The sequence below is a fragment of the Giraffa tippelskirchi genome, chromosome 9 (genome assembly GCF_054371585.1).
Source record: "Giraffa tippelskirchi isolate mGirTip1 chromosome 9, T2T-mGirTip1v1.2.pri, whole genome shotgun sequence".
Classification (NCBI taxonomy): domain Eukaryota; kingdom Metazoa; phylum Chordata; class Mammalia; order Artiodactyla; family Giraffidae; genus Giraffa; species Giraffa tippelskirchi.
Window position 1 is genome coordinate 133,662,886 of NC_137283.1, and position 14,142 is coordinate 133,677,027.

At 36.4% G+C, this 14,142-nt stretch overlaps 1 protein-coding gene across 26 annotated transcripts in view; it reads right to left on the reverse strand.

Annotated features, from left to right (window-relative positions):
- Window positions 1–14,142, reverse strand: part of EPB41L2 (erythrocyte membrane protein band 4.1 like 2) — a 205,982-nt gene that overhangs the window by 174,175 nt on the left and 17,665 nt on the right. The window contains exon 2 of one of the 26 annotated variants that reach the window (XM_081529035.1): window positions 7,330–7,374. The exons of the other annotated variants lie outside the window; for them this stretch is intronic. The gene's annotated coding sequence lies outside the window, so the exon portion shown is untranslated. The remainder of the gene's footprint in view (window positions 1–7,329; window positions 7,375–14,142) is intronic. 26 annotated transcript variants of the gene reach the window in all.

Below are 14,142 nucleotides of genomic sequence, written 5' to 3' on the forward strand. Positions count from 1 at the left end.
CACCGCACCCTACTCCTCACTTGAGCATTTGTATAAAGGCATTTTTAGTAAATTCTCTAATCAAATTCTAAAGAGTCACCTGGGTAAATAGTACATTAATCACTTTTTTCAAACTTTAAATTTACATTCTATAATTTCATTCTATGCAAATATTTTTTTAAACATGCAGAAAGAATTAGTTATCATAGCTCTATTTTTAAACTGCCAAATTAATTCTAAAGGTTAAAAGGGCATTTCCTTCCATGGAATCCTGACTATGATTCCCATGTCAAAGAACGACTTAGGTTTTATACATTTACTCTGGAAAATCTGAGATGCCTGTCAAATTACAAAGCAAGTGCATAAACATTCCAGTGACATTTAACTGCTACCAAACTGCTGAAAGTTGATCTTTAATAGGCCACAGCTGTTGGTGGCCACGCTGCCTGAAAGTCTGAACCAGGCTTTTTGACTGTTCAGAGCCCTTTATCCAACACTGAAATCCTCAGGGGAGAATTTGCTTTGTTTTGTTTTTCCCACAGAGCACCCCGAACCCAATGAGGAGAACATGTGGACTGCAGCCATCGACAAATACACACACACACTATTCAGAACCATTGTTTGCGGTTCCTCAACCACCTTAACAAAAACTATTTCTCCCTTAACTAAACAGCCAGGACACTCTGCTCATATCATCAGAAAGCAGAAAGTAAGTGGCAAGTAACTTGTTTTCTATAAGCTTTTTTTGTATAGCAATAACATCAGAGTAAAACATACAGCCTCCCCTGCATATCTCAGATCCACAGATATCAACAGTATCACTTAAAAATGCACTGCCTTTCTAAATAGGCAACTTCTCAAGCACTACCTCAATGGTCAATAATTTTCTTAATTTGGATCATTTATATAATGACTCTACCAGATTCATCTTATAAAAATGCACTTGCAGTCAAATACAATCACATGTATATAGCAACAGCTGCTAATAAAAAATGACATCCTTTGCCTAGAGGCACCAAATGCTCTGATTCAAAAGTTTACAAAGAGTGATAGAGAATATTGAAATGTAGCATAGTGTTAAATACCTACTGGACAACTCCAAAAAAAAAAGCAAAAATGATTGAGCTGTCAGTGTAAGTACTTCAAAAGCAAAATTATCTAACTGTTCATTTCGACTACTAGGTAGAAAAGTAAAAAAACAAGTAAGATGAGAAAGTATGCAAAGATCAAACAAAGAAGGTACAACAATTAAACAAAAATTAACTAACAACAATGAACAAAATAAAATAATTCCATAGAGCTGACTAGGTAACCAAAGTGGCTCCAAAATAATGGAAAATACAGGCAGCAAATTCAACATGTTGTGCCAATAAGCAGGTTGAAAGAATAGATGCTAAATTCTAAGCATTAGAATCATCTGCTTTAATTCACTGGAAATCTTACTAGTTACAAATTAAATCCAACTTATGGCCAATGTTAAACTTTCTAATTGCTTCATTCAGTTCTTCCATTATATGAATTAACCACAAAAAAAAAGAAAATAATTTATAAACATACTAAAAATTCAGTAGAATTATAAACATTCATAATCAAAAGAGTAAATAATCCAACCCATGAGTTATTAATTACATTTGCTCTAAAATGAACCATGGAAATTATGGATGTGTTTTCCAGAATTCTGACAATGACGGTCTAATAATACATCTTCTATCTCAACCTTTCTCCAACTCTGAAGGCAGAATTTAATAAAATATACCAATGAGAATTAGAAAAAAAAAAATTCTATTTTAATATTCACATTGAAAGGTCTATTTTCCTCTTTGCTGTTGCTGCACTGCACAGTCATGTGACCCCATGGACTGTAGCCCACCAGGCTCCTCTGTCCGTGGCATTTCCCAGGCAAGAATACTGGAGTAAGTTGCCATTTCCTACTCCACAGGATCTTCTTGACCCAGGGATCGAATCTGCATATAATTTCTTGAGGAAGAACAGGGCGTAACCACACCCACAAATGACAAGGTCATTGACTCCAAGAGAATAATGTGTACAGGGGAAGAGGAAACCAGCATCTGTTTAAACCAAACAGCAAATCTCAAAACGGCTTCAACTCTGAGCAAGATGTCCCTAAAAATGCATCTGAAAAAGAAAACCACTCACAGAAATGCTGACCAGATAAACTCATGATCAAATGGTTTTGTACACGCGATCACATTAGGAACAGAAGAGGTGGTGCCTTAGGACAGCACAGTGAAGTCTTGCTTAAAGAGAGTTGAGCACCAGCGGTTTAGAAAGCTGTGGAACAGCACAAGGGATTTATCCTTCCTTTGTTTTCTTTTACACATCAAAATACACTAGCATTCATCTCCTTTCAGCTCCTGAAAATGTCAGGGGAATAAAGAAAGTAATTTGGGATCCTTTGAAGAAACTGCTTAGCTACCTTCGTGTTTTTCCTCTCATGCTTCAAAAACTGGCTTACACAGATTGCAGAGTCTCAATGGGCCAAAAGTAAAAACTCATCAATGGGAGTATTCACTTTACGAAGTACATTCAGATTCATACTTCAGTCAAGGACCAGTAGTGAGGCAGCCCAACCCTCAACTCAACTGGTCCTCCTGCCAGGCTAACTTGCCCAAGGCAAGGACTCTGGCCCTGAACTTTAAAACCCAAGTTCTGTTTACTTAGTATCACTTAAGAACCCAAAGCACAAAGAATTTGTATTTGTGAGAAACTGTATGAAAGAGGATGCTTTCTTATCTACTAGCCAGGGCAAAATAATAACAGTAAGGTAACAACCTAACATTACCACTATTGAGATACGTATCATCATCATCATGCTTAGTCATTCAGTCATGTCCGACTCTTTGTGACCCTGTGGACTGTAGCCCACCAGGCTTCTGTGTCCATGGGATTCTCCAGGTAAGAATACTGGAGTGGGCTGCCATTTCAATGATGGCTTCCATATTCATATTAGATTTAAAAGTCAAGGTCTAACTACTCAACAGCAACAACAGCAAAAAATTAAAAATAGGCAAACGTATGGAATGGAAATTTCTCCAAAGATGCTCAACATCACTCAGTCCTTAGGGAAATGCAAGTTAAAACTACACTGAAACCCATTAGCATGGCAGTTATAATCTTTTTTAATGGAAAAAATATGCGCAGAAAAGGATGCAGAGAAATTGAACCCTTTGAGAATTGCTAGTGAAGGCATGTAAAATGGTACAGTCACTGGAAAAAACAATGTGATGGTTCCTCAAAAGTTTTAAGAATCACTGCCTGACTCAGCAATTCCGCTCTGAGATATACACCCAAAAAATTGAAAACAAGGACTCAAACAAATATCTGCATATAAATATTCACAGCAGTATTAGGCACAATAGCCAAAGGGTAGAAATGACACAAATGTCCATCAACCAATAAATGGATAAATAAAATGTGGCATAATTTCTAAAATAAAAATTCAACCTTAAAACAGAATGGAATTCTGACACATGACACAACATAGATGAACTCCAAAAACATGCTAAGTGAAATAAGCCAGGCACAAAAAGACAAATATTGTCTGATTCCACATACATGAAGTACCTAGAATAGGCAAATTCAGAGACAAAGTAGAATAAGAGTTTCCTGGGGCTAGGAAAAGGGGAGAAGGAGGAGCTACTGTTTAGTGGATATGGAGACACTGCTTGGGAAGATTAAAGAGTTCTAGAAATACATCGCAGTGATATTAACAACATCGTGAATACACTCAATGCTACTGAATTAAACACTAAAACGTGGTTAAAATGGTAAATGTATGTACAATTTTATGTATTTTTAATGTATATTTTACCACAATAAAAATAAAACTCAAGGGCTAAATTTATACTCAGCAACCATTACTTGAAGACATAAGCACATATAGGACTCATGACCATCAAATCACCCCCTAATGAATGTGGGGAACCATAAACCCAGATTTCCAGCTTCTGAATACAAGTCAGGATTAATACTGTTGCAAATTGACACTAGAGTCATATTTTCCCAAATAAATAAGAATATTACTCATGGTTTCATATCTATCAGAAACAAACCGTGAATCTGACATCTGAAGCGAACGAACTTGATGGGGGTGGGTGGTATATCCTCCAACTCATTGAAAATGAGAAATAAAAAAAATGAAGCTCAGAGTTACTTTTCCAAAACCATACCACTGGTTAATGATAAAATAAAGACTAGAACAAGTCAGGTGTCCTATCTGTGGTGCTCTTTCTACACTTGGTTTAGCTTATTTTACTTATCCTCCCTCTCAAGATATGGATAAGTATTCATTTTAAATAAGGTTATTCAAATGTCCTGAAAATTATACTTCACTGTTACACCCTGTAACCCTTAAATCTATCTCCCTTAACTGAAAGCAGTTCATTCCCATACTCCTGATCACTAATGAATTAAGCTGGCACATTTTTCTAAGGGGGAGGGGAGTAGTATTTCAAAAGAAGAAAGACAGCTAATAACCTCAAACACTAGAAAAATGGAAAGCCAATATGTCTGAAAGTTTAAGGGTGTCACTTTGCTAACAGGAAGAAGGTGCAAAAGATTTTTCACACCTAACTGCCTGACTACAAAAGGGCAGTCATTCATGTAACCCACATCCATAATCAAACTGTACCTGCACAGTTTAAGGATCCCACAAGTTCAAAAGTTCTCAGTTGAGAAGGCAAAGTTCAAGAAATTCTTTGAAAGAAGAGCCAGAGACCTCTCTTGTTTTTTTGGTTTTTTTTTTTTTAAAAACAATCATATTTGGAAAGATATTTGCTCATACCCTGGTTGAGAGAGAAATTCAAGACTATTCAAGAAGGCAACACCCAATAAAAAGAACAAAGCCAGAGAAAACAATATGCCACTGAGATGCTTTTGCAAAATCTCACAGGTAGATAAAGGTATAATATCTCATTACAGCCACTAAACATGGAAAGTTATAGACCTCTCTTGTCCTCATCATTCCATAGAACCTTCAGTCAACCCCACACCTACATCCCCTTCTTAGATCTGGGGCCTAAACTTGAGAAAAGCTTCACAGGTCACCTGTTCCTCCCCATAGCACATAAATACTTTGACCTTCAGAACATAGCCACCAAGTTATGATCCTCCCAACTGAAATCAATAAGTATTTACTGAATTCTTCTATGATAGATGTTATAGGAAATACAGGAAATACAAAGACATTAATGACCTGTTCCTTGTTGTCAAGAAATTTATAATCCAGTGAAAAATAAAAGATGTTTACCAGTAAAAAAAAAGACTACAAACACCACAGGTGGGCTTGGCTTTGGGATAAAACCCATCTGAGCTCAAACCTAAGCCTTGACCTCTTCATGGGATGGTTGGATGGCATCACCGACTTGATGGACGTGAGTCTGAGCAAGCTCCAGGAGTTGGTGATGGACAGTGAAGCCTGACGTGCTGCGGTCCACGGGGTCGCAAAGAGTTGGACACAACTGAGCGACTGAACTGAACTGATACCTCAGTCTCTTCTTTCTATAATGTGGATAACAATACCTACCCTGTTGTGTGGTTGTAAAGTAAAAATTAAATAAGCACTGAGTTAACTAGTTGACTAGTGTTTACAGTTCTTCAACTAGTAAGCACTAGTAAGTAAGTACTCAAAGGTCAGTAATGTCATTGTTAATTATTATGAACACAGAAGCACAAATGCTGCCATGAGACAATAAACAGCACTAAAGATTGGAGGCCAGAATAGACTCTCTGAGGCGATCAGTGAAAGTCTGAGAGAAATGTTAGAATGAGCTGCATCTTAGAAAAAGGTCTTGAGAAAAGCAAACAAAGAAACCTGAGATATAACCCGGGCCTGAGGCCGATTTGTTGTGTGGCCTGGGTGGTGGTGGTAACTGAACATTTCAAAGTCCCAGTTTCTTTATCTACAAATTAAAGATCTGAATCAAATTACTGCTAAAATATTCTGAAACAAAGATTATATGATTTAGTGGAGGAACCAACGGGCAAAATGAAAGAAGTAAATAAGTCTAGGTACAGTCTAGGGAATTTTCTTTAAAAACGTCAGATATGTGACTGTACAAAAGACAGGGAAGAATCCTCTGGCTAGAGCATACGATTCAAAAAAGGAGGGTGGCGGGGTTGATGAACTGCTAATTTCAACTTCGCTTATAGCAAAAGGGAACTACTAGAGGTGCCTGAGCAGGACAGCAGTGTAAGAGCAACGAATAGTAAAAGAACATGGGAAAATAAAGGACAGAATAAACTGGGAATTAGAGATTAAGGGGACAAAACCCAACTAGGAGACTGAAAGTGAAAGTGTTAGTAGCTCACTCATGTCCGACTCTTTGCGACCCCATGGACTGTAGTCCATCAGGCTTCTCTGTCCATGGGTTTCTCCAGGCAAGAATACTGGAGTGGGTAGCCACTCCCTTCTCCAGGGGATCTTCTCAACCCAGGAATCGAAGCTGGGTCTCCCACATTGCAGGTGGATTCTTGACCATCTGAGCCACCAGGGAAGTCCTAATTAGGAGACTAAATAGATGGAATTCAATGATTCTGGGGTGGAGAGATGGAAAGTGGTAGCCAAGGAAAGGATTTACAAATCCTTGAGTTCTTGCCTTGTCTTTAATTAGAAGTATTGGGCTAATTAATTAAAGTAAAACAAAACTTTTATTTCTTTCAACTCTACCATTCTAGGATTCAAAGATTCTAATACAATTGATCTCTGTTGGAGCCCAGGCTTTTTTTTCCTACAGGTCTCTAGGTGACATTAATGTATAGCCAAGGTTGAGAACCACTGTCTAGAAGAAAGGAAAACAGACACAGAACAGTTGAGCAGTTAATTCATAGAAAGGTATCTCTGAGACAGCCAAAAGTGATGGGGATAGGATTCTAGGGTGCAACTTGGAGCTTCCTTATCCACAGAATAAAAGGAGGCTATCCTTTCCACTGAGGGGCAGGAAAGAGGAAATAATGGGTAAGTCAGTGCTGGATAGAAAAGCAGTTGTTACCAGCTAATCATCTTCATCTTCTCCATATAAGAATCTGTTTCAAATTCTCTGTAAGTCAATTCACATTACTATTGGCTGAAGTGCCAAGTGGTAGAGTTTTCTCTACCTTAGAAAGATTATCAAACTCAGTCAAAATATTCACTTCTTCCAAAACAAGCAAAATATTTAATAGTATAAACTCTATTAAAACTTTAATTTCAAAAAAAAACTATAATTTCACTTACTGGTCTTCATTCAATCCACAAACGTCTATATAATGCTTTCCTCTAGGTCGGTCACTGGGAATACACAAGTAATATAGGGTTGTTGCCTAGGAAAAATTTATATAAGAAGAACTGACCTTTTTAGGATTTTGAAATCCAACCTGGTAATTGCCAACAGATTTCTTGGGAGAGACAGGAAAAAGAGATATTATTAACTGTACTTGTGGAAATTAGAAAAGACTTCACAGAAAATCTGACATATGAGCTGTACCTTGGAAGAAATGACTCACTTTCACAGGGACCAGGGTTTAAAAGAACTGTCTCTTAAGACTATAAATACTTGTCATTTTTTAAAAACTTAAAAAATATTAGGTTCAACTATTAAGTATCACGACTTCCTTTTTTCAAAAATGTTATTCATCTTTATACTTTAAAATGCCAAAACATTTAAAGATAATATTCATGGAAAAGAATCTTCAATAATTTCCAGTAGACATTTCAGAGAAGAGTAATGACTTTATCGTTATATTCTTTAAAAATACTTGTGTAAAAACAAAACATACACAAATGTACACAAAAACAAAACATCAATAAAAATGTATGCTTGTTGTTGTTGCTGTTTAGTCCCTAAGTCCTGTCAGGCTCTTTTGCAACCCCATGGGCTGCAGCCTCCCAGGATCCTCTGTCCATGGGATCTCCTAAGCAAAAATACTGGAGTGGGTTGCCGTTTCTTTCCCCAAGGCACCTTCCCACCCAGGGATGCAACCCGCATCTCTTGCATTGGCTGGCAGATTTCTTACCACTGAGCCACCAGGGATAGCTACAGGAATAGGAGGTGTGTGGACAGTAGATTTAAAAACACACACACACACACACTTTTTATTTTGTATTGGAGTACAGCTGATTAACAACGTTGTGACAGTTTCAGGTGAACAGCAAAGGGACTCGGTCATACATATTTTCATTTTGATTTTTTTTTTATTTCTAATTTACCAGACTTCAGTTTGTTTTACACTTAAGCAATTTTATCATACATACTCCGTATAAGATATCTCAAATCCAGTTACAGTGGTGGAGAAAATAACTAAACACATACACTGGGTATTTCTCATGCAAGCCTCTATGGTCTTATACAGACAATCCAGTACAGATTACAACTGTACTAATTCACAATTCATTAATATTACGAATGAGAAGAAATGTATCAAATTCTTCCAGTTGCTGTCACCATCTGGAAGATTCACAGAATGAACTTAATTTACTAGATATAACAATATTCATAGTTTCTGCAATTAAAGCAACACATTTTTAAAGGGTTGGCTTTCTTTGAAAAAGTTAATGATCTTCTCATACATATAAAAATGGTCTTAGAGGGTTACTGTACAAACCAACCACGCATAACACTGAAAAGGAATATTTCTAACTAAAATACAGTATAGTCTTTTATTTACATAAAAACTAAACTCATTGATGAATAAATACAGAATTCCATAATACTTCTTTCTAGGAGAATAAACTGTTTTTCAAGGCAAAACATTTTGTTTTTATTAGTATGGTATGCAGCTGTATTATTTGTACTTCTGCCCAACATTCAGTATGTGTTCAAAGTATTCAAAAAAAAACTGGCAATTCATATCTAACCAAAAGTCTTCATAGTGACTACTAGGGGCATAAGGATAAAACTGAGCCACACTTATTCTGGAAAAGAAAACTGAATGGAAAATAATTACTGCTTATGGGATGACCATTATCCACATTACACCGGAAAAAGTCAATTTTCAAAAGCAAAAAGTTTTTTTTTAAATGTCAGATGGTAACTTCCAGATACCATGGAATCCAGGTATCATGATACAAGTATTATGATGTTATTCCACTACAAAATAGGTCCTCACAAATTCAGTTATACATTTAAACTCTTGATAAAACCTCTTCTGTTTACTCAAATTAGAGGAAATAAAGCTGTCAGCAGGAAACAAGACAGCAGCTTATTGATCCAGCATTATAAGGTTGACCTTCTCTAAGTGGAATGTTGAGGCACATTTTATTGGAATAAAAGGCAAAGGTTAGGATGCAAACCCCTTCATGCTTCCTCTGAGGATGGACTTTATAACTGTGAAACATGCGTGTGAAACTCTCACATTTCCAACTTACAGTCCTTTAATCCATGGCCCAGGAAGCTGACTATCAGAATAGGAAGAAAGTAATAAAGATGTTATTTCAGGCAAAACCTAACAACATTCAAACTCTTGAAATATTTTGTTTCAATAATACCAAAATGGTAAAACAACCTTATATATGGTAAAGATCAGACAATATAAAATGAGAAGAGGCCTTAAGAGGTCTTCTAACTTCACCTTATTTCTCCTTACGTTGATGAATTAGGACCTTGGTATTTTACTCTGTTCTATGGCACTTTTCTATAATATGGATGCTATTTGTGCTTCGGCTAATACAGGTTTGACCCTTCTCTCCAAACAAAATTTCAGTGCCTTTAAACAAACATATCCCTTACTTTCAAAGCCTGATAGGGTCATGTCAAAAGGATTTAAGAGCCAACTTGAAGGGACTCCCACTGGCCAAGCTTGGAACAATTTGAACATCAAAAAGAATGACTGTACTTGATGGAAATACATTGAACATATAAAAATCCACAAGCCAACCAAAAAACCTTGAGATTACTATTACATATTAATGGCTCGTTCTAAAATTTGATAAAGGGAAAAATTAAGTTTTTAATTGTTTACTCCTACATTTTAAATTAAAAACTATTTCATGGTAATCAAATAGCCTACTTTGATAAGAAAAAGCTATTTTTCACAGAAAATTGCAAGCTTACAAAGCTGAAGGCATGAGAAAACTCTTATGGGAAAGAGTTCCAGTTTTGCAAGATGAAAACAGTTCTGGAGATTAGCTGTGCAACAACAGTGTCAATGTATTAACACTACTGAACTATACACTTAAAAATGGTTAAGATAGTATATTTTCATTGTGTGTATTTTACCATAATATTTTGCATCCCATTTTATCACTATTTTGCAACTCCCCGTGATATAAGTGATTCAGGACCATCAACAGATATTAACATTATTAGATGAATGATAAAGAACTAAATATTTGTATGGTGCTAAAGTCTCACTCCCCCTGGATTATTTGCCCACCACAAAGGGGAAAACATAACTCTAAATGAGGAATTTGGTCACCATCTTAATCTTAGCTCCACTAATAGTGGTATAACTATATTATGTGAGTCTTGATTTGATGTGATATGAAATATACAACTTGGCTATTAAGTACTCTTACCAAAAATGTTTATTCCAAATCTAATCATGCCTTTAGATTTAAATTCTACTTTGCAGAAAATAAAGAGCACGGAAGACTGAGGTAAATACCACCACATGGAAACAATCAGACAAACCCAGAAAAAAAGAAAGATTCTACAAGATCTTGGGCAGCCATCCTGCATCTTTCCAACAGGTCATTGTCAGAAAAAGACAGTGAAAAGAGAAAGGAGGAGGACTGTTTTAAATCACAAGACTTAAGTGACATAACTATATACCTGCTCCTTCAGCATCCTAGTTTGATAAATGAGCTATTAAGGAAGTCATAGGGATGATGGGAGAGATTTTCATATAAACTCAATATCAGATAATATTAGAGAACTATTGGCAATTGTTATATACGATAGTAGTGTCCCAGTTAAATGTGAAAACTTTCACTTTTTACAAATATATAATGAAGAAATTGGGGCACAATGTTATGAGTTCCATAATTTAAGTAATTCAGAGGAAAAAATACATGGTTAGAAGTTAATGCAATTAGACAATGTATCTAGGCAAAGATTATCAGCAGCTGCTAAAAACCACTAGGCAAAAGCTATATAAGAAACGAGAATGGATGGATTGAGCTGGCTGACAATACCTGAGCCCACTGATCAACCTTCATCTCAGAAAGCGAGCCAATAATCTACGGCCATACCACCCTGAACGTGCCCTGATCTCAGAAGCTAAACAGGGTTGGGCCTGGTTAGTACTTGGATGGGAGAAAGCAGGCCAACCATATATCGCCATACATTTTGAAGTGGTGCAATAAGAAATAAATACCAACAACTAGGATGGATTCTCCAAACCACTACTACCACCACCAAAAATCAACTCTGAGTCTTATTAAGCATCAGATCTAGCTAACAATTTACAGAAAATTCAGACAAGAGAAACAAATTAAGCACTATCACAGGAACGCAATCAACAAAATTCAGAAGGTGAGAAATTCTAAAGAAACCCAGTTTCTTCAACAAATGAACTGAAAAAGAGGAAAAACTACATATTGAGATATTTAAGAGACGTTATCAAGCGTAATGTGGACCTTATCTGGGTCCTAACTTGAAGAAACCAACAAGAAAAACATTTTTGAAATTAATGGGAAGATAGGAACAGTCACTGAATACTTGATGTTAAAGAAGAGTTAAATTTTTTAGATGTGACAATGGAATTGTGGGTTTGGTCTTTTTTTTTAAATGTTTACCAGACATACAAAAAAAGCATTTATGGGTAAAGTAATATAATGCCTGGGATCAGCTTTTAAAACAATCCAGTGTGACAGGGTGGGAACATAGGGATTTGCGGGTACATAAATGAGACAAAACTGACCATATGTTGATAATTACCTATAAGATGGGCACATGGGAATTCATTATTCTACTCTCTCCATCTCTCTACATTTATGTAAGCTTCCATTATAAAAAAAATGTAAAACAGAAGGCAGAGAATAAAGCCTAATCACAGCATCTTCATCAAATAGAATCTTCTTCACCTACCACCTAACATAATAAACATGAACCAAAATAAAATAAAATCCAGCAAAAGATTCACCAACACGAACAAAACAAAGAAGAAAAGATGTAACGCCTATGCTACAAGTCTTACAACAAATGAAACAAAGATTCTGCTGAATTACAGCATGACCCCCTACCCAATTTTGGAAAATGTGCTAAACGTGAGAGGGGGGAAGAAAGCTATGTAATGGAAACATGGATACTCATTATACTATCTTCTCTATTTGTACATTTGAAATTTTCCATAATAAAAAAACAGGAAGATTACCAATATCTTTCAAAAGGATCACCAAAGAACACAGTTATTTGATTCCTCGCATACATACCGACTCACTGGAAAAGATCCTGATGCTGGGAAGAACTGAGGGCAGGAGAAGGGGATGGCAGAGGATGAGATGGTTGGATGGCATCACCAACTCAATGGACATGAGTCTGAGCAAGCTCCAGAAGATGGTGAAGGAGAGACACAGGAGCCTGGTGTGCTGCAGCCCATGGAGTCATAGCGAGTCAGATATGACTGAGCAACTGCACCACGATACACTCCTTTCTGACCTGCCATCTTCCCATTTTTATTCTTTTACCTCCAACGGCCAAGGAAGAAGGGATGGGGAGTAACCACCGACAATACTTGCTTACTGAGTGGGAAATTTAACCAGCAAAACTGCAAGGTTTCCATCTTGTGCTAGAATAATCAAAACTGACTTTTCTGTAAAATGTCTCACTTTAGCTGAAAACCTGATTTGTGGTCTGTAGTAATTACCAAGGCATCTGCTTTCTCCCTTTCTTTTTTGGAAATGAAGCTGGACAAGAAACTTGTAATTTGTATTTGGATGTGGTGTTTGTGGGATTATCCAAACTTCTAAGTGGTTTCATCTGTTTTTACGGGGAACTGGGCTTAGGATGACTTTGAAAAATGAAGAACTAAGAAACCAAACCAATCGTGCTTACAATTCAATCTAGTATACCTTGAGCAATTTTAAGAAAGAACTAATGAAATATTCATGCCAAAAAATATTTTAAAATTTGAACCTCTAGCTGATAAAAGCTTCTGGATATGACTACCAATTTACGGGACAGAGGAACAGGTCAAACTAAACCACAGGGATGGAATCGGGAAAATCAAAACTGTAGGGAATGAGAGAGGACAAACATCCCAATTTCTTCAAAAAACTAGATTATAAGGAAATACAAAAGAGACAACCTAAAGATTTTAAAAAGAATCACTAATTGCAAAGTGTGATTCCTAACTTGGATCCCAATTCCAGCAAAAAAAAAACTATGAAAGAAAATAAGAACAAATGGAAACTTGAATGGAGTCAATATTTGATATTAAAGATTTGCTGTTAACTTCTTAAGTGTAATAATGGTATTGTGATTTTTCTAAAAGTCTTATATTTTAAAGATACATACAGAAATACAGGCAAAGAGAATGATCAGATGCCTGGGATTTGCTTCAAGATAATACAGTTGGGGTAAAGGCAACAGAAACAAAGCTGGCCATGAGCGGATAAACTGTTAAAGCTGAGTGATAAGACTGCACGGTTGGGATGAGGGGTGTCGTTATACTATTCAGTTTACTTCTGTATATATTTAAAACTTCCCAAATAAAGCTCTTTGTTGAAAAAACATGGAATAAAGTTAGATTATCAAATAGAAAATTTGATCAAAATGGGAACCAGAAAATCTTAGACTCGGGGGACACCTTAATGGTCACAAAGTCCCATCCCTCACCCAATGACTCTTTCCCACACCTTTTAAGAGGTGACTATCAGCCCTGGGGCCTTTGTTTTTATTTACTTATTTATTTCTTATTGACGGATAATGGCTTTACAGAATTTTGCTGTTTTCTGTCAAACCTCAACATGAATCAGCCATAGCCCTGAGGGCTTTCAAACCCGGGAAAAGTCACTCCCTCCTATGGCAATCCATTCCATTCTCTGCCTGCTTCAACTGTTAAAAAGTTCTCATAGTGGGTAGGAAACTTCTCTTTTCTGAATCTCTTATTTTTATCCATGTAAAAAGGATAAACAGATCACAGGCCACTGGTGAGTTATGAAACCTGGTTAGTGGTTTGTGAACTGACATTTTATCATCATTATTTAGAAAAGAAAATCTGAGC